General features: G+C 38.5%; 1 protein-coding gene across 1 annotated transcript in view; it reads left to right on the top strand.

Moving 5' to 3' along the window:
* Positions 1-21,924, top strand: part of LOC101735743 (muscle calcium channel subunit alpha-1) — a 93,402-nt gene continuing 71,478 nt past the window's right edge. Inside the window, exon 1 of the mRNA XM_062676406.1 lies at positions 1-309. The gene's annotated coding sequence lies outside the window, so the exon portion shown is untranslated. The remainder of the gene's footprint in view (positions 310-21,924) is intronic.

Here is a 21,924-nt window from a genome sequence, read left to right as displayed (position 1 = left end):
ACCGAACACTTCCGACAGACGATACGAAAATTCATATTCATTATTTTAATAATACGAAAAAAATCACATTACGTCGCTAAAATTCTATGTCGTCGTCATTGGCGTATTGCGAGAAACGCTTTCAAGATTGAATCCGTATCGAATGTGAATTAATAAAGTTACCGTTTTGAAGTCATCAAAGTGTTTCTTGTACTTGCATTTGTGAATCAATGGTGATGTGGGGTTCAGTTTTAGATATAGGATCGTATGTGAAAAAGAATCGCAAATTTTATACGTAGTGTAGTGAATATTTAATTATAGAATACATTGGTGAGTGTTTTGCAAATTATTACTATATTCATTGCCTGATTTAGTGTTCTCTTTGAAGGCAAGTTATTTTCCTCTGTTATCAGTGAATTTATTATTATTATTATTATTATACGCAGGCATAGGTAGACAAGCATACGGCCCATCTGATGGTGAGTGGTTACCGTCGCCCATGGACTTCAGCAATGCCAGGGGCATATTCGTTTTGAGCTGTGAATAGCGGACATACAAACAATTACTCATACAAACCGTGTACGCCACAGCTTACTTAAGCACGTAAGGAAGACTTCTTAAATGAGATTTTGTGCATAGATATGTGAACGTGCTCACGGCCTAACTGGCGTTAAGTGCCGCGACACGACGTAATTGTATCGCATCACAGATGTGCCACCTTTTAAGCTGAAACGAATGACTGTCTTCGTGACAGAAGCAAACAGGACGGTGGTACCTACCCGAGCGAGATTACTTCGTTTGTAATACCGGCTGCCTTGCAATTACTGGTGGTAGGACCACTTGTGAAAAACCTCGCGTATCAAGCGAAATGTCGTTTAAGCCAATTCGTCTTTCTCTTAGATATCTTTGATTAATTCAAAGATCGACCGACAAAACTGATATTCGACTAATTAATATTATATAAATTTTAAAATTAAAATTAATTTAAAATTTGAATTTAAAATTATATAAAACACACACTGACACACTCTTTTAAAAATTTCATAGTCACGTTAAAATCTATGAACCGGCTGATGGTTTAATTCGATAATATACGAACTATAACGCGTGCTCTGCCCATGTGTAAATATATTCATGTATAATTTCGTTGCCAATGTCAAAGATTCTTATTTTTAAACGGAATATTTTTTACTTTAAAATAATTTATACCTTTCCTATTTTAAAACGTACGAAATATAGAATATTACCAGAACAAAATGTGGATTCGATCGTCCAGTTTACTAAAAGTCTAAGTTAAGATTCTACTGAAATAATGAATTATAGAGATAAATTTAATTGAAACATTAGGCCCTGATGAAAATGTTTGAAAAGAACCTGTAGCTTTTACTAAACTAAACTACATTTTTTATTTATTAGGCAGACGAGTAGGCAGACAATCGTACGGCCCACCTGATGGTGAGTGGTTACCGTCGCTTATTACCAAACGTTAACAATGCCAGGGGCAGAGCCAACACTTCGATAATGCGGCACGACACGAGAATCCTCTCATCGTGGCCGCCGGGAACTATATAGCCGATCCTGCGGACCAAATGGTAAACAGTCGACGTCGCCCAAAGCACGTCATTTCGGATCCTCCTGATCCACTAACGGTGCTTTTAAGTACCCCAAGCACCGGTCATCGTTCTCGTCGAACCCGTCGCCTGTAACGAAGGGCTCGGCAAGTAAATTAACCCACAGACACAGCCCACTAAGTTTCTCATCAGATCTTCTCAGTGGGTCGCGTTCCCGATCCGGTGGTAGATTCTGCGAAGTACGGCTCTTGCTAGAGTTCGTGTTAGCAACGTCGTCAGGTTTGAGCCCCGCGAGCTCACCTACTAGTTAAAGTTACACTGATATGGTCTCCCTAGAGCCTAGACCATCAGCTTAGGTAGGGAAAAAAAAGGGCAGAGCCAAACCGCTGCCAACCATTAAGTACTCTCCGCAAGCCTCGTTTGAGATCATAAGGGGTGTCTCAGAATGTTTTTCGTTTTTAGATGTAAAATAAATATCAACAATCTATATATTAATACGTGAAGCAAAAACTTTGTATCCCTTTTTACGAAAATTGCGCGGACGGAGGAGTATGAAATTTTCCACACTTATAGAGAATATAGAGAAGAAGTGCACAATGCTAATTTTTTTTTTTTAAATAATGCATAAAATATGCATTAAACCAATAAAGAAAACATTACACACATTACATACCATGTATTTGACGCACACACGCATGCATACTATTTATTATCAAACTTTTGTTCTTGACGTCCGTTGTCAAATTGAGATTAAATATTGTTTGTCTTTGTTATTATTTTTTATAGTGTAGTCTTGGTGAAATTTGTGATTATAGAAGTATAAAATACAATCATAATAGTGTACAAACTTACAATTCCAGTTAATTATAGTCGAATTTCGACTACTGCGGGACCTCTAGTATTTATTAAAACTCGTATTATTTATTGTTAAATTAAAGAACAGTTCTTAAAGTTTATTTATAAAAAAAACAACCGTTGCAAATGTGCACCATTCACACTCATATAACCTGGTGTTAAAATTTTCAATCACTCGCTGGAGCATCGCTCGTGGATTAAGAGTTGATTTCTGCAATGATTCTTTGCTTCAAAACATTCAGGTTGGGTGGCAATGGATTGTAAGCTTTACTTTTTCGGTAGCCTCACAGGAAAAAAAAAAAAAAAAAAAAGTTGCAGGCGTTAAATCAGGGCTCCTCGGTGGCCAGTTGTTGCCTCCTCGGCGACTTATCACTCTTCCTGAGAATAAATCTTGAAGAGCAGCTAATGAGTCATTTGTAGCATGTGAAATGGCTCCATCTTGCCGGAAAAAGTTGTTGCGGTTGTAGACATACTGGTTTTGCATTTCTGTAGCCAAAAAAGTCCGGATAATATGACAGTCGAGTAGTCAATTCAAAAACGAAAAACTTTCTGAAGCACCTTTTTTACTACTATATAATAATATAATAAAATAATGTGATTAGCCAAAAAACTAAATGTGTGTGCCGACTCGTCAAATAGCGTGTGTGCAATGGTATTCCAGCTGTAATGTCTCCGAGATTCGGTTACCACTTCACTGCGCAAGTTTCCAGTGTCGTCAATCCTAAACGAATATAAATATCGTATCTTTAAATACTACCACATTCTCCGCGCATCGACTAAGCTCATTCTTATGTTTTCTTTATTTACATAACAAGTAAATACGAGTCCACAATCCTATGTGGTTACTGAACCCCATAAATACCATAGTGAGACTATCACCACCACTGACTTTGAGATATGAATTGGAAGTTCTAAAAGTATTGCAAAACCCCATCGTCCTGATAGGAACGCATCGCAAGGCAGAAATAAAAAAGTTTACAATACCCTACAACATTGGTAATTTAAATTTTATATTTTGACAATTTAAAATGTTATCAAAACTTTACTCTCTGTTTCATTCGCGGTACAGATACATCGAGAAAAGAATTTCCTTCGTAATTTTTCGGAAAAGTTCGTATTTATCCTGCTGTCTAAGTACCTTCAGTACCCATCTTAGAGCATTCTTAGAGCCGTAGGGGTAAGTCATTCATTGACAGTTCGGGTGTCATCGTATTCCGATAAAGATCCGAAGTCGTCGTCGTGGCCTAAAGGATAAGACGTCCGGTGCATTCCTGTGTAACGATGCGCCGGTGTTCGAATCCCGCAGGCGGGTACCAATTTTTCTAATGAAATACATACTTGACAAATGCTAACGATTGACTTCCACGGTAAAGGAATAACATCGCGTAATAAAAATCAAACCAAAAAAATTATAATTTGCGTAATTACTGGTAGTAGGACCTCTTGTGAGTCCGCACGGGTAGATAGATACCTAGTAGATACAACTACCCCGCCTATTTCTGCCGTGAAGTAGTAATGCGTTTCGGTTTGAAGGGTGGGGCAGCCGTTGTAACTATACGTGAGACCTTAGAACTTATATCTCAAGGTGGGTGGTGCATTTACGTTATAGATGTCTATGGGCTCCAGTAATCACTTAACACCAAGTGGGCTGTGAGCTAGTCCACCCATCTAAGCAATAAAAAAAATTAAAAAGTTTTTCCGAAGTAAAATAATTTCTCACTAAATCTGTACAATGTATCTTCTACGTACTAACTTACCAATCATATATTGACTTATATCTGATTTTGGACCTAATAGAAAACATACCATAGAGTTGATTTTGGTACGTTGATTAGTGACTCTTTCCATTCATCATAATAATCTGCAGACGTCGACTGTTGTTTATCACTGGTGCAACACATACCCGTTTCATCAAAGAGTAAAACTTTCTGGATTAGAAGGCTCTTATGCAATATAATCAAGAGCTTAACATGATCTCTCAAGGTCGGTGGTATACACGTGATGGCTATGAACCCCGGTTTTCTAAGATTGCCTTATGTAGATAAAAAAAATTAGTAAAATCGTGTTAAAATGGATGTACATCGCATATTCTCGACAGCTTTCTACCATATCTAACGGGATTCTTTTTTTTTTTGTGATTGAAGGATTACTGGTGGCCCGGAGGCCTTTCCAGTTTCACCAGGACAGGTGGGCGAGCAAAGGCTCAGCCAGGAGGGGTGGGATTTAATAACAGCTACCCGAGCGCCTTCGAAGGAGACCTAACAGCTCAAGAGCAGCTGCTTCGCGAATGAATCTACTAGCGGATCGGAATCGCGACCCGCTGAGAAGATCCGGCGAGAAACTCAGCGAGCTGATTCATGGGTTAGGTTGCACGGCGAACTCTTTGTCGAGTTCGACGAGTACGGTTACCGAGGTCCCTAAGCCTGCTCCTAATGTTAGAGCTGAAGGCGTCTAATGCAAAGGTTATTGGATCTGATGGATCCGTAAGGACGTGTAACGGGATTCAACTTACAACTGTATCTCAATACATTAGGTCGTCAAATTAAGCCGCTCATTGTAGAGATAAGATCGCAATAATGCACACCATAGATAATACACATAAATTAGTTATAGATTAGCAACTCAAGCACTCAACAAAAATGTTTACGGACGTCGGCCACTAGATGGCTTTGCTTCGATTAGTTTCTCATTGGTCCTGTAGATGGCAGTAACATATTACCTATCCTCTATTTTATGTTTAATGAAGGATTTTGTAAATGATCAAAAACCACAAATTGATAAAATTTAATCAATTTGTCTATAACAAATAAAGACTTGTAAGATTTTTTTCCTTTATTTTTTATTTTTTTATTGCTTAGATGGATGGACGAGCTCACAGCCCACCTGGTGTTAAGTGGTTACTGGAGCCCATAGACATCTACAACGTAAATGCGCCACCCACCTCGAGATATAAGTTCTAAGGTCTCAGTATAGTTACAACGGCTACCCCACCCTTCGAACCGAAACGCATTACTGCTTCACGGCAGAAATAGGCGGGGTGGTGGTACCTACCCGTGCGGTCTCTCAAGAGGTCCTACCACCAGTGATTACACAAATTATAATTTTGCGGGTTTGGTTTTAATTACACGATGTTATTCCTTCACCGTGGAAGTCAATCGTGAACATTTGTTGAGTACGTGTTTCGTTAGAAAAATTGGTACCCGCTAGCGGGATTCGAACACCGGTGCATCGCTACATACGAATGCACCGGACGTCTTATTCTTTAGGCCACGACGACTTCCTGTGTTTAGTTATACAATAATTAAATGCCTTAACTTTAACAACAAATACGTTTAGGGGCATCCGCTACAAGTTTTTATTTTTTATTTTTTATTGCTTAGATGTGTGGACGAGCTCACAGCCCACCTGGTGTTAAGTGGTTACTGGAGCCCATAGACATCTACAGCGTAAATGCGCCACACACCTTGAGATATAAGTTCTAAAGTCTCAGTATAGTTACAACGGCTGCCCCACCCTTCAAACCGAAACGCATTATTGCTTAACGGCAGAAATAGGCTAATTTCCATACAAAAAATTATTTGACTTAAAGTATCGCAGTTTTGGGGCCCTGATGCACACAACAATCTATAATAATCGATTTAATTACATCCGTCCGTGGCCTAATACGTGAGCTGAATGTTATACTATACCTTATTAAGTCTTATTTTTAGTTAAATCGATTTTATCACGTAAATCACGTAAAATGTCGTCGTGGCCTAAAAGATAAGACGTCCGGCGCATTCGTGTTGAAGCGATGCACCGGTGTTCGAATCCCGCAGGCGGGTACCAATTTTTCTAACGAAATACGTACTCAACAAATGTTCACGATTGACTTCCACGGTGAAGGAATAACGTCGTGTAATAAAAGTGAAACCCGCAAAATTATAAGTTGCGTAATTACTGGTGATAGGACCTGTTGTGAGTCCGCGCGGGTAGGTACCACCGCCCCGCGTATTTCTGCCGTGAAGCAGTAATGCGCGGGTAGGTACTACCGCCCCGCGTATTTCTGCCGTGAAGCAGTAATGCGTTTCGGTTTGAAGGGTGGGGCAGCCGTTGTAACTATACTGAGGCCTTAGACCTTATATCTCAAGGTAGGTGGCGCATTTACGTTGTAGATGTCTATGGGCCCCAGTAACCACTTAACACCAGGTGGGCTGTGAGCTCATCCACTCATTTAAGCAATAAAAAAATAAATAAAAAAAAAACCTTATGAAGTCTTATTTTTAGTTAAATCGATTTTATCACGTAATTATTCTTTGAATGAATGTCAATGCGTACGTCTTAACTTCTTAGTGTTTACATAAACAGTTACTGTTGTTTGTAAGGAAAGCTGTTGCCAATAATATTACTAGGCGATATAAGTTCAGCTTGTTAAAACGCAAGGTCTCTCGTTCTGTTGTTGGTTAGTATAATTAAACAGTTCATACGATATGTACTTCTTGTATAATATAATTATATATTACATACATCGTATTACTACGGTACATGCTAGTGCTTAGTGTCGTGCGAGTGGCCCGGTTTTGTGAGGTTCTTAGCGAAATGTCTTTTGATTCAGTCGACCGATTTTCACGAAATAAACATGTATTTGAGGTGGGTGGCGCATTTACGTTGTGGATGTCTATGGGCTCCAGTAACCACTTCACACCAGGTGGGCTGTGAGCTCGTCCACCCATCTAAGCCATAAAAAAAGAGCTCCCTGCTTGTAAACACCTAAAAAAACTTCAGCACTCGTTTGAAGCAGTGATATGATAGGAACTCTGGTATACTCAGACGGATTCACAGAGTTGCATAGCAGTTACCGTATACAGCTTCTTTGTCTACCATAAAAATTAGAGAACCGCATACATACCCGATAACCACTATAGTGAAAAAAAAAAATTAATACTTTATGTTAACAACTGCTTAATTGGATTGAACATTTTTGCGTTATGCACTTTCGGAAAACTAATTGAACTCATTATTTAGGTTTCACACTTGATTTTTTCGCCGCAAAAATGTTTAATAATATGATACAGTTTGGTTACAATTACGTCACCTTTTTCAAAGTATAGATAGGTATACTCTCTCTCTCTCTCTCTCTTCCCAGCTATTTATCCCACATGGTGGTGGGGTCAGCTTTCCTGACTTTACTCCTCCACTTCGCTCTGTCTTCAACGTCCTCGTCAGCAACATGGCATTCTCTTTTGTCCTTCAGCACTACGTCCCTCCACCTTGTCTTGGGTCTACCTCTAGGTCTCCGACCGGGGAGGTCGAGCAGTAGCGCCAAATTTCCAACGTAGTCGGCTTCCTTTTCACGTGACCATACCATCTCAGCCTACTCTCCTGCATCTTGTCGGCGATGTCCCGTACACCTAGACTTCCACGCACCTACTCGTTGCGGATTTTATCGAGCCTAGTCACGCCGCACATCCACCTCAGCATCTTCATCAGCAACTTGAATGGTATGCACGTTCCTTTTAGTTGCCGCCCATGTTTCGCTGCCATAAAGCTGCTAGAAGATTGCACAAAGTGGGAATGAGTTGCTCGCTCCGGGCATTTCAATATTGTAATAATTGTTATGTTATAATTACTTATTGTAAAAATGAATATTTAAAAAAACCTATATTTAAAATTAAAAAAAATTTCTAATATTTCAAAAAAAAAAAGCCTTGCCCGCTGAGTTTCTTGCCAATTCTTCTCAGGACGGAGGCTAGTTCTTGTGAATTGGCGGTAGTTCTTTTTGACGTTCAACAAGTATGTACTTTCATTAATGTTGAATAAAAAAATTTTGATTTGATTTGATTTGATTTGATTATATACATAATAACAGGCCTTATTATGGTCTTATAGATCATACCCTTGAGCTTAACGGGCATCGTCCTAGACACCACTTACTTCTCGCCATTTTAGCTACGCTGCGGCTATTCGGTGTTGAATGGTGCATTTTAAATTTCCAGATCTGTGCATCATACCATATAGTATAGATAGGTATACAGAGACAAATATTATTCTTGGGTGAGCTGTAAATATTGAACGAAATTCCATTGTATTTTCAGTGTGTGTCAGTAATTTCCTGCAGTTTCTTAGATTAGTCACACCGATTAGAATGTAACGAGCTATATCCGTGCCAAGTTCCATCAAAATTCAATGATTAGTTTAGCTGTAAATGAGAAATGAACAATGTCGAATTAAGGATTTCGTTTGGCGAAATTCTTCCCGGGTTCCGATAGCAGTTCTGCCGGGAAGACGAATCTTCAATTTGAATCTTTTTTTATTTTTATTGCTTAGATGGGTGGACGAGCTCACCGCCCACCTGGTGTTAAGTGGTTACTGGAGCTACATAGACATCTACAACGTAAATGCGCCACCCACCTTGAGATATAAGTTCTAAGGACTCAAGTATAGTTACATTATCTATTGTTCGTCGTCAGTTAAATTAATAACATAGATGTAATCATTATTTTGGTCAAAGCGATTGATGACCATAGACTCCGTGCTAACATTGAGTCCCAGACAAAGTAAATATCTTTCTTTGTATCTCAAGTGATAGTTAATAGGTATGTAAAATCTAGTAAATTTAAATAATGGGAATAATTCGCTAATACCTGTCAAGTACGTATTTCATTACAGAAGTATTAAAATCTATACTAATATATAAATCTACAGTGGTTATTACGGATGTTCCGTTATAACTATTGAACCATGCATCCGATTGACTTGAAACTTGGTATCCATGTAGAAAATAATGTACTTACTCCCTACACCAGTTGCGGGGGCGTTAATGATGAGAACCTTTGCGGGGCGTGAGAAATAATAATGTTAATTTTAAATGCCCAGCGAAGCGGAAGGGTACAGCTAGTTACGTCTAAAATCTCTGAAATAATATTTCCATTCGGTACAGCTGAGCTGCCGCGACCCACCTAACTAAAATTCACTTTTAAATAAAATCTATAAATAAAACACAGCGAGAGTGATTAATTGCGGCGTGAAAGAGACAACATAATGTCTTTGACCTGACTATAAATAGGTGACCTATAAAGCAGTGCCGGACTTTCTGTTGAATTCCTTTCTGGTATTCGATCAGCATGTCCCGGGAGACGTACTTGGTACACGCTTAATTCAAATTTTATTTTCTACGTTTGTATTCTTTTGACGCGCTTCATACCACAAGAGACAGAAAGGGATAGAGAAAAATCGTGCAAGAAAAAATGATACAAAAGAGAGACTACGACCCTTAGCATTGAGAAATACGACGCAGGGAAGAGGTAGATTCGCGTGACAAACTTGGCGTGCAACTATCGATATGCTAGGGATGCTTATAACGATATACTTAAATAAAAATTTCATCAACGCGGTAGATCAATCAAAAGCCACTATGAATGGTTAGTATCATCATGAAGATGGTTTGGCGATGAGCCCGGAGGAGGGGTGATGAAGATCTTGACACTTCATGGTGGTATTGGTGGGCCGTGAGATCGAAAACAGATATAATGAGCTGTCGGTGTAATGATATACAGGCCAAACACAGGCTCAGCGCGTACTTGCACTAATCCCGTCCCCAGCCGAGATGGAATTATTGAGCATCATAACATGGTGATTCATTAGCGATGTAGGGTTACAACCAAGCTGAACTTACGACAGATTTCGGCTTCAAGGTGCCATTGTGACGAACTCACATAATCTCTCTCCTCCTGAAGTCGACTAAGCGGACGTGATCTCCACAGGAGGAGTGGCAAAACGCCTCGTTTAGTTTTTGTGATACTGTATCACTACAATCGCTCTACGTCACTGTTTTAATATTGTACTAACGATCATTGTAACTTTTTAATGTCGTTCCAATTACGACATCTTCCTGACATGATAACCTCGATTTGCCATGATCCTCCACGTTTTTAAGAGTAACGCGCTAGGGCTCGGGATAAAAAAAAAACAACTACTAAAAAAAAATCTAATATTAAAAAAAAAAAGTCATGCCCGCTGAGTTTCTTGCCAATTCTTCTCAGGACGGAGGCTAGTTCTTGTGAATTGGCGGTAGTTCTTTTGACGTTCAACAAGTATGTACTTTCATGTATGTTGAATAAAAAATTTTTTTGATTTGATTTGATTTAATAAAACTTTCACTGAAGTACAAATTATTTTTATTTTTTTGTAATTTATTAATTTAATTTTGTTCCTTTCTTTTATTATAAATAAATTAATTTGACAGAAATGAAAATTATAAAAAATTACAAAGTACAAATTAAAACACTTTTAAACACTTAGAACACTTTACAATTCTCAATTCACTTCTTCCGCTTCGCTTCAGGTGATCCGTTCACTGTTTCGCTTCGAGTAGAACCGCTTCCTAACTGCTTTCATGTCATCTCTGCAACGCTTTTATAGTTGAGACGACAAATCCACAATTATCGAGAAGATTCCTGATAGGGCGAGTCGTTTCAATATGTTTTTCCGCTATTCGATAATAGATGGCGTTACACTTCGATAAGTGTTCTCGATATTACTAGTTCTTTTGATATTCATGTCTGCTATTCGACGACAGATGGTGTTACTTTTACCGACGTAAATTATCTCCACCTCGAAATAAACCTGCTATTAAGCCTATCGTTTTAAATCAGCGAATATTCAAATAGATAATTTCATATAAAAAAAATCCCTCGACTGCGACCCTGTCACTGTCATTTAAATGTCAAACATCAGCACCTTCAATTAGAACGAACGGGAAGAATTTATTCATCATTGCTATAATTACAAGTCGTTCTTATTCTTGGACGACTAAAGACTAAATTCGTTCGGAGCATTCAAAATGAATGTTGAGAAATTGTTTTTGTGTTTCATAAATTGAAATGAATTATGGAGGAAAATGGACAGATGCATTATTTACTGTGTACTGGCTTTCCGTCACACGATCTGTAGTGAGACTTGTACTTGACAATGGTATCAAAAGTGATTTAGCCCATATTCTTTCCCGCAGTTCAAAGTATTTCTATACAGAATTCTATCAAAAGCATTCCAGGGATTTGGATACGGAGACGTTACAGACAGCTACTTTCGTATTTGTATTATTTTTTATAGCAAGTAGACAAGTGGACGAGCTCACCTGGTGTTAAGTACCGAGTTACCGGAGCCCATAGACGTAAATGCCGCCAATCCCCTCGAGACGTGAGCTCTGAGTCTCCGTTTTTACAGTACAACGGCTGCCCCAGCCTTCAAACCGAAACGCATTACTGCTTCACGGTAGAAACAGGCAGGGTGGTGGTACCTACTCGTGCGGACTCACAAGACGTCCTTCCACCCGTAATTACACAAATGACAATTATGCGGGTTTTATTCTTATTAAACGATGTTTTTCCTTCACCGTGGAAGTCATTCGTGAATATTTGTTAAGTACCTATTTCATTAAAAATTAATACCTACTTAATGCAAATTTAAGACTGGTGGTTTTCTCTCTGGATACCATTATCAGAAGTGGACTAAATAGAAAGGGGCCACACGGGAAGCATCAGCTTTCGAATAAAAAAAGAATCATCAAAATCGATTCACCCAGTCAAAAGTTATGAGGTAACAAACATAAAAAAAACATACAGTCGAATTTAAAATCTCCTCTTTTTTTGAAGTCGGTTTAAAAAAAAAACAAGTTTCGGCTATTTCATATATTCGTAATTTACAACACACGACCTTTCCACAAGTGAGTATTAAATTAAAAAAAAAAAAACATGAAAGACACAGAATTTTATTTGCTTTACATTATTTTTCGTCCGTCAACAGATGAAAGGAAGTGACGATGAAAAAACAAGTTAAAGTATATATTATTATTTACGTCTTCAGAATGAATTATAGTTTCATTTGGTATTCAAGAATCGTTCAAAACCATTTGGAAACTCGTCGGAATGAGGAACGCTCGCTGGGCTTGTATCCAGTGACGAAACCCGTGCTTATGGATCCATCAGATCCAATAACCCCTTGCATTAGACGCCTTCAGCTTTAACACTAGGAGCAGACTTAGGGACCTTAGGGGACTTAGGGACTTTTTTACTGGTGGTAGTACCTCTTGTGAGTCCCGCGCGGGTGGGTACCACCACCCTACCTATTTATGCCGTGAAGTAGTAATGCGTTTCGGTTTAAAGGGTCGGGCAGCCGTTGTAACTATACTTGAGACCTTATGTCTATGGGCTCCAGTAATCACTTAACACCAGGTGGGCTGTGAATTCGTCCACCCATCTAAGCAATAAATAGAAAAAAAACTCGACCCCGTGCGTCCTGACCATCAGGAAGTCTATCCTTTGCATTAAGAGCACTGAACCGCTTTCAAAATCAATATGATGCTACAAAATGATGAGCAACAAACGGACAATACTGTCAACGAGTCTATCTCCGACAATGGTACTGTCGCGTGCACAACACACCGGCCTTGTGGAGTACACTCGCCGACATAAAGTTCTTGCGTATTTTGACGTTATCGAAACGACGACATCTTGGGGCCATAAAAAATATTGTTTAAGTTTAAAATAATTATTTTAGTACCCTAATGAAGAAACTACATGTAAAATGAGTATATGTCGGATTACAATTCAGACGTCAGGAAGCCGAGGTATGGCATACAGGGATTTGTTACTATTAAATAATGAACTATCGTAACCCACTAATTTAAATAAAGTAAAAAATGGAGATTGAACTAATTAAATGATAATCGTTAATGATAACCAAATCAAGGACAATTTCGTAGACAGCAAATGGCAATATAGGCGGTCACATAGAGCAGTACTGTCTGTCAGAGACAGAGTTCCGTGCGCCCACAGCAATAGGGACAGTACTAATCGCCAAAGACAATGTTCCGTGTCCAATGCTTGTGCAGTAATGACTGTCGAAAGACAGTGGTCCGTACACCAAGACGCATCCGGTTAATTGCATGCAGAACACCCCGCGCAACGGCTTATAAATAACTAATTCCCCACCTGGCGATTCACCGTCTCAACTACCAAAACGTATGTGTCTCATCTACGTGCCACTAGCGCCATCTAAAAGTAGTTTCTCGCAGTTGCCAGCACACAATGTGCGACTACCCTTCATATACTTTATTAATACGTGAAGTAAAAACTTTGTATCCCTTTTTACGAAAATTGCGCGGACGGAGGAGTATGAAATTTTGCACACTTATAGAGAATATAGAGAAGAAGTGCACAATGCTAATATTTTTTCAAAAGATACATTAAATCAATGAAGAAAACATTACACACACTACAAACCATGTATTTGACGCACACACGCATGCATACTATTTATTGTCAAACTTTTGTTCTTGGCGTCTGTTGTCAAATTGAGAATAGATTAAATATTGTTTGTCTTTGTTAATATTTTTATAGTGCAGTATTGGTGAAATTTGTGATTATAGAAGTATAAAATACAATCATAATAGTGTACAAACTTATAATTCCAATTAAATATAGTCGAATTTCGACTACTGTGGGACCTCTAGTATACTTTATTGTACAATGTGACAAGCCAGCATCGATGTTAGATCACAACGTGTGCGAAACGTACGTGTGAATTCAGGAAACCTATTTGATTAATACATTTAAGCCCGACCGCACAACCAACTGTAATAAAAAATATCTTATAAATATCTATATAACTATATATATAATATCTTATAAATATCTATAATATAAATAAATATAAAAAATATCTTATAAATATCAACTTCAATTGGCAATCTTCAAAAATTTAATTTTTTTTATTAATATTATATTGTAATTATTGATAGAAAGTTTTAGGTCTTTGCCAGTCCTATTATTTTAATTATTGCTGCAAATGAATAGAAGTGAATGATGTAGTTACGTCTCATTAAGCGGTGACATATCCTTACGGATACGACGACCACATTCTGAATGTCAGCATCCAACTCAAACGTGGAATGAAAACCTTAATTACATTAGAACGTGCTGGTGGTAGATCGTCTTAAACGCTCATTTCTGTCGCGAAGGAGTAACGCTTTCCAGAACATATTATGTGTCAAGCTAAGTGATGGCATTTTAGTTGTTAATATCTTAGGTTTCGTAACAACAATGAGCCGTTAGGTCAATCACGCATTCGAAAAAAAATTGTTCTTCATTTTACCAAAATATAAATTTATTTATTCAAAAAAACCGGAAGTTTTACAATTTATTGTTATATAAACTCAACACCCCAACACGTGTGTCGACACGACGCTTCAAAACTAAAATAATAAAATTATTTTGCGTTATGTATTATAAAATAAAACGCTAGTTTCGTGGCCCCGACCGTTTCAAGTGTTTTGTACGTTGAATAATACAACGCTGCTGTCCGCATCTGTACTGACGAAGGTTTGCTGTTGTGTTCGACTGTACACAGAAATTGGTTATATTTTAATTATAATCGATTACTGACGATGTGATGCGTTACTAGCCAGCAATACTATTGTATTATTGTATTGAGTTATGTGTGCATCATGCGTAATGCATGTGTGTGTGTGTAGGCGTGCATGCGCATGTGTGTGTGTGACATAAAGTGGCGCATTACTGTTATCAAAATATCCGGTCATCGCCCTTGTCGAACCCGTTGCAAGCGACGAAAGGCTCGACGAGTAAATTAACCCTCAGACACAGCCCACTGAGTTTCTCGCCGGATCTTCTCAGTGGGTCGCGTTTCCGACCCGGTGGTAGATTCTGCGAAGCACTTCTCCTGCTAGGGTTCGTGTTAGCAACGTCATCAGGTTTGAGCCCCGTGAGCTCACCTACTAGTTAAAGTTACGCTGATATAGCCTCTCAAGGCTCCCAGCTTAAGTACGAAAAAATATAATTTTAAACTAATCCAGAGCATACCCGTTTTTTATTAAACATACACATCACAACTCAAGATACGCCCAACCATATCCCACTATTCAAAAAACCAAGCAGACTTTAACCTCATATTTAAAGGCGCGAAAGTTGTTGCTTTGTTGTCGTGCTGTCCATGGTCTCCGATTCAACATTACGTGACCGAAATTTCCTGCCAAATTTTTACTGGTGGTAGGACCTCTTGTGAGTCCGCGCGGGTGGGTACCACCACCCTGCCTATTTCTGCCGTGAAGCGGTAATGCGTTTCGATTTGAAGGGTGGGGCAGCCGTCGTTACTATACTTGATACCTTAGAACTTGTATCTCAAGGTGGGTAGCGCATTTACGTTGTGGATGTCTATGGGCTCCAGTAACCACTTAACACCAGGTGGGCTGTAAGCTCGTCCACCCATCAAAACAACAAAAACAAAAAAATTATATGCGTCGTCCCCCATTTCACGCCCGCACGTTAGTATAACACGCAACGCTTAAATATTTACGTTTCGTTGACTGACTTAGAAGATTTCACCTTACCATTTGTTTCGGCAGCTTAGCGTAACTATTGTAGCTGGCGGTTCGTTCCGATATCGTAATAACTAGCGGCAAACGTTGGCAAACGTTCTATACAAATTTGAGTTAACTTTTACGTTATCGAGACCGTTAAAAAACTCGCTAACCTAAGGGCATTGATTGTTTTTGCACTATATGTCTAATAGGGAGGGCTCTGAAGGCAGCCTCTCTTCCTTTTTCGCCATCATTTCCATTACCTGAAACAGACGCGTTCATTCTCGCATCCGTCCATCCTTAAAAGTCGTCGTGGCCTAAAGGATACGACGTCCGGTGCATTTGTATGTAGCGATGCACCGGTGTTCGAATCCCGCAGACGGGTACCAATTTTTCTAATGAAAAACGTACGTAACAAATGTTCACGATTGACTTCCACGGTGAAGGAATAACATCGTGTTATAAAAATCAAACCCGCACAATTATAATTTTCGTAATTCCTGGTGGTAGGACCTCTTGTGAGTCCGCACGGGTAGGTACCACCGCCTTATATATTTCCGCCATGAAGCAATAATGCGTTTCGCTTTGAAGGGTGGGGCAGCCGCTGTAACTATACAGAGACCTTAGAACTTATATCTCAAGGTGGGTGGCGCATTTACGTTGTAGATGTCTATGGGCTCCAGTAATCGCTTAACTCATCCAACCACTAATCCAACAATATGTCACGATCGTCGAACAAGGTTTATAAGTTGTGTTCGGCGCCTTAGTATGACCAACGGTATTGATGATTTTTTAAATATTATTGATCAATGACTGTTAATAGTAACACTTATAACGGCTCCGATCCGTCAGCTCATAGTATCAATTAGATTGGAACGATAAAGCAAAGTTGTAAAGCTCTATTGCGATTAACTTTAAAGTTTGCGTTTCATAAGTCCAAGTGAGTCCGTAGTAGGGTAAAACTGTTAGACGTGATCTCCCAGGGGTCTCGTAGCACGTAGCGAATTGCCACGATCTACGCCGCTACGCCGTAGCGCATACCATTGTATGAAAAACTCAATTTATTTTAATTTATTATTTGAGCGCCACGTTTCATTTTTATTTTGTTTACTTACGGAATTGTTACGCTGACCGGTGCTGCGTTACAGTAGGCCGCGAGTTCAATGACCCGCTGAATTTGGTGCTAATACACTGCGCGGTACAGTGTATCGAACCCGCGCACATAATTATATACATACCACTGTCTTGTCTATTTCTGCCGCGAAACAATCACATGTTCTACTTTTAATACGAGAGCAGATGAGAAGCTATCCGAAGGCGGCAACAGCAGTAACCTTGTGGTATTACTGGATTATACACCTTACATCAGAAAGGTTGTCTGTCGATTCGGACCTCAAAAATTCAACGCCACTATATACCATGTTTTTTTTTATTGCTTGGATGGGTGGAAGAGCTCACAGCCCACCTGGTGTTAAGTGGTTACTGGAGCCCATAGACATCTACGACATAAATGCACCACCCACCTTTCGTTATAATTTCTAAGGTCTCAGTATAGTTACGACGGCTGCCCCACCCTTCAAACCGAAACGCATTACTGCTGCACGGCAGAAGTAGTGACATGAAAGCTACAATACTATTACAATTCCCATTCTGAGAATATTCGGAAATGTAGTAGAAGATATAGTGAATCCTCACGGGTATGTACCACGGGTCTATTTCTATCCCACAGAATCGTTCAGGTTTTAGAGGTGGAACAGCTGTTTTTAAAAAAGTGGAGACTTTCACTTCTCTTCAAGTGGGCAGTGGCATTCATGTAGCGATATTTACGAACCCCGATAACCTTATATCATCACGAACTCTTCTGTCTTTATTCTTCTTGTTATCTTTGTCCCACATTACGTGAGGTCGACCCAGAATGTGCTCTTATCATACAGAGGTATGAGTTATACGACCAGACGTACCTGAAGCCAACCCTTCCTGACTTTATATCTCCAGTAATATATATATCCATTGCAACGTCCTACGTGCAGGAGACACTTCTTTTAACTATTTCCTCTTATCTGACTTATTTGTTTGCCAATAAAAACAATATGTATATTTAAATAGTTGCATTACACACCCTACTCATGGCTTAGCTAATTAAAGGCTCACAAAGATAAACCCCACAATACCTCCCTAATACGTGGCGATGCAATCAGGAGCTTTTTTTCCAAGATACATTGCACATCTTAATGCAATACTGAGACCTTAGAACTTATATCTCAAGGTGGTGGCGCATTTACGTTGCAGACGTCTAGGGGCTCCAGTAACCACTTAACACCAGGTGGACTGTGAGCTCGTCCATACACCTAAGCAGCAGAAAAAAAAAATTTAGAATTTAATTTTATGTCTCGTCTGTGAACTGCGGTAGCCACTTAACATCAAATGGCCTGCTAACTGTAATACTCTTGATCAAGGGTCCAAATCATATTATACTAAAATAGATTACTTTGAGATATCCATTTCTCAGCCTAATGAAGAGTCTTACGCTCAAAAAGTAATTGATAAAAGTAACAGGATTAACCTAAGAAAATACTACCTTATCTCATTTTAAAGGGTAAAATTTGTTAGTTAATTAAACAAGGTCTAACGAATTTTAAACACGATTTTGCTAGCAACGTGGCGACAACTTGCAAAATAATTTTCCCTCAACTCCTAACGTAATGCAATACCACACATAAACCTATACACCCGGGGTGACCCAATTCAATGACCTCAAAGGTCACGCACCTTTGACCTCAAAGACCGAAGCCAACGCTAATCATTGTATCAGAAGGCGCGAATGATTAGTGTAGTTTATGCATTGCGTTGCATCGATGCGTCGTCATTTTAAAAATAATTCATTGCTACTTATCTGGGTCATTCCAATGATGTGATGTTAGCGGAGCTTCTACGCGCATCCGTCTGAAGCTAGGCATAGGTGCGCGCGCCGCCCGCCCTGCTGTCCTAAGACACGACTCTTCGACCACCAATAATAATAAAAAATCCTAAATAAAAAAAAGACTCTTTGTCCAAAACATTCAGTAAGAATAACAAACAAAAAAATGCGTAACAAGAATTGTCGTAACAATGATGAGAATTAAAAATGTTTTATTAATGAAAATTACAGCAGTGAAAACGTATTTTTTTGTGAATTAACTTTGTGTCTCTGTGTGTGTGCGTGTTATATATTATTATTATGTGTGTGCGACTAGTAAATTGAACTGTTATCGCCTGCGTACCCTGTGAGTATTCAGATTTATTTTATAACAAAAAAAATACAACCCGAACTCCCAAATATCTTCCTCTCGTGAGATGTCTGCCTGGATTTCTAAGCTCAAGTGGCGAGAGCTCACCATATGTTAGATAATTTATCTGACACAAATATTTATTAATCACACTTTACCGTGAGCATTGCTTTTACTATGGTTTAATATATCTGCAGAAAAATATGCAGCACATACATCCAATGTTAATATCGAAATTTTTACATGCAAAAAAATTATGATCATTTAATTGACATTAATTCTATGTACTTTGTTACTTTCTTAATTATTATGAATTCCTTTTCTAAAATCAGTTCGTGATCTTGTTAAATAATATTAGTATAAATAATATTCTATATTAAAAGCCGAACACTATGTTGTATTAATTAATTAAAATACTTTCTTTTATCATCTGCAAACTGAATATAATAATCTATCTATATATATAAAAATGAATTGCTGTTCGTAAGTCTCGCTAAAACTCGAGAACGGCTGGACCGATTTGACTAATTTTGGTCTTGAATTATTTGTGGAGGTCCAGAGAAGGTTTAAAAGGTAAAAGATAAATATGAAAATGCTCGGAATTAAATAAAAATAACAATTTTGTTATTCCTTTGATGTGTCCCCCGTCGGACGGATTCCTTTTGTTTGTTTTAAGTTTATTTTACACAAATGTTTAGGTCTTTTATTTATCGATTGAGGCACTACGAAGTCTGCCGGGTCAGCTAGTTAATAATAAATATTATAATAAGTATATTTGAATAAGTAATTTTAATAGCAATCGTTTCTATTTTGTATTTTTTTGTTCTTTAAAAATCCAATTAGATACTAAACGTTCGTATCAATAATCATAGGCTTGTCGAATAACTTTTCTAGGCAGGTATTTTTTTATAAAAACAATTACGGTAATATATTCAAGAATTAACCACAATATTCATTTAGATTTTCACAGCTCGTATACGCGTTAAAAACTGTTTATTAACTGTATGCTTTGAAAACTGTACAGTATTCAAAACATTGGAAATTTTCAATTAAAAATCACTGGTGGTAGGACCTCTTGTGAGTCCGCGCGGGTGGGTACCACTACCCTGCCTATTTCTGCCGTGAAACAGTAATCGTTTCGGTTTGAAGGGTGAGACGGCCGTTGTAACTATACTGAGACCTTAGAACTTGTATCTTTTTTTTTATTATTGCTTAGATGGGTGGACGAGCTCACAGCCCACCTGGTGTTAAGTTGTTACTGGAGCCATTACACATCTACAAGAATGCACCGGACGTTTTATCGTATAGGCCACGACGACTTCAAAACTTATATCTTAGGGTGGATGGCGCATTTACTTTGAAGATGTATATGGGCTCCAGTAACCACCTAACACCAGGTGAGCTGTGAGCTCGTCCACCCTTCTAAGCAATAAAAAACAAATGAGAATCAGTAAATTTGTTTTTAAATCGTAACATAAATGCAGTTTTAACGACTTTATTTTCATTTTAGTTTTTATTTATTAGATACCTAATATTTTCTTTTTGCGTACACCTTAGAATTATTTAATTTGAAATTCAACTAAGCTTACTTTGGAGAAGCTTTTACTGGTGGAAGCTTATCGTAATCCTACTTATTTCTCTCGCAAAATTACAAAGCCGTTATCCCAGGTAGGTTGTAAACGATTGTTGAGTCTTTTGCAGGGTCCTTGAGCCATCAAATAACACTCCATATTATGCACATGCCGTCCGTGTCCTTAATGGATAAGACGCGCAATACACTGCAAACTTAACTCAATATATCGCATTCAAATTATTTTTATATTTTTAATAATTATTATTATATTATAATACTTTGTGTATTAATTGTATATATATTTACGGAGATATGTATGTGTGTATGTATGTGTATATGTATGTGTACATATATGTATATGCATATGTATTTCACTGGAATGGTACACCGCGCGTAGTTCGTTTCCCAATGATTCTTGTCCACCTGATGGTTGTCTGGAAGAGATCGCTCTTAGCGATAAGACCACCAATTGTATTTTTTTGTGTTTAATGTATCGCACTGTTTATTTGTTTTTTGATGTACAATAAAGAATACTCTCTCTCTCTTTCCCTCGTTCCATTTCTCTCTTTATTTTTGAATTCTTATCAAGTGTCTGTCTGTATGTAGTCGTTGTAGGTTTTATGTCCTGTCAAAGAGGTTCCACGCCATGACAGGTAGCCTAAGAGGCTATTCCAACTACGCACGAACTGATATGAGCTCATGGGGCTCAGCCTGAGAGAGCTTGCCAACACTGGCCCCAGTAAGAGCAGTGTTTCGTTGACACTACCATCCGATCTCTTTACCAATTCTACATCCATATGTTTCTCTCTCTCTCTCTGTTTCTCAAATGAGTTTTAATCCAAATAAGTTTAAACTGTTAGCATTAATTGCACCGGTAATTAATGTAATCATTAAAACCTGTTCCATAATTAATTTCGCCATAAACACAACAGGTATCACGCGACGTTTATTATCAGTTGTTTAAAATCACACGCTAAAATGTGTTGTTAGCTATTAAACACTTTGTTTTATTGCTTAGATGGGTGGACGAACTCACAGCCCACCTGGTCTTAAGCGGTTACTGGAGCCCATAGACATCTACGATGTAAATGCGCCACTTACCTTGAGATATAAGTTCTAAGGTCTCAAGTATAGTTACAACGGCTGCCCCACCCTTCAAACCGAAACGCATTACTGCTTCACGGCAGATATAGGCAGGGTGGTGGTACCTACCCGCACGGACTCACAAGAGGTCCTACCACCAGTAAACACAAAAGGTCCTACCAACAGTAATTGTTGTATTATATAAGGGTTTTTTTTTTGTGGAGTTTATAGAAAAATGGGTTT

This window comes from Bombyx mori, chromosome 27, assembly GCF_030269925.1.
Source record: "Bombyx mori chromosome 27, ASM3026992v2".
NCBI lineage: Eukaryota > Metazoa > Arthropoda > Insecta > Lepidoptera > Bombycidae > Bombyx > Bombyx mori.
Note: the sequence above shows the minus strand (reverse complement) of the source record. Positions and strands in the feature narration are given on the sequence as shown.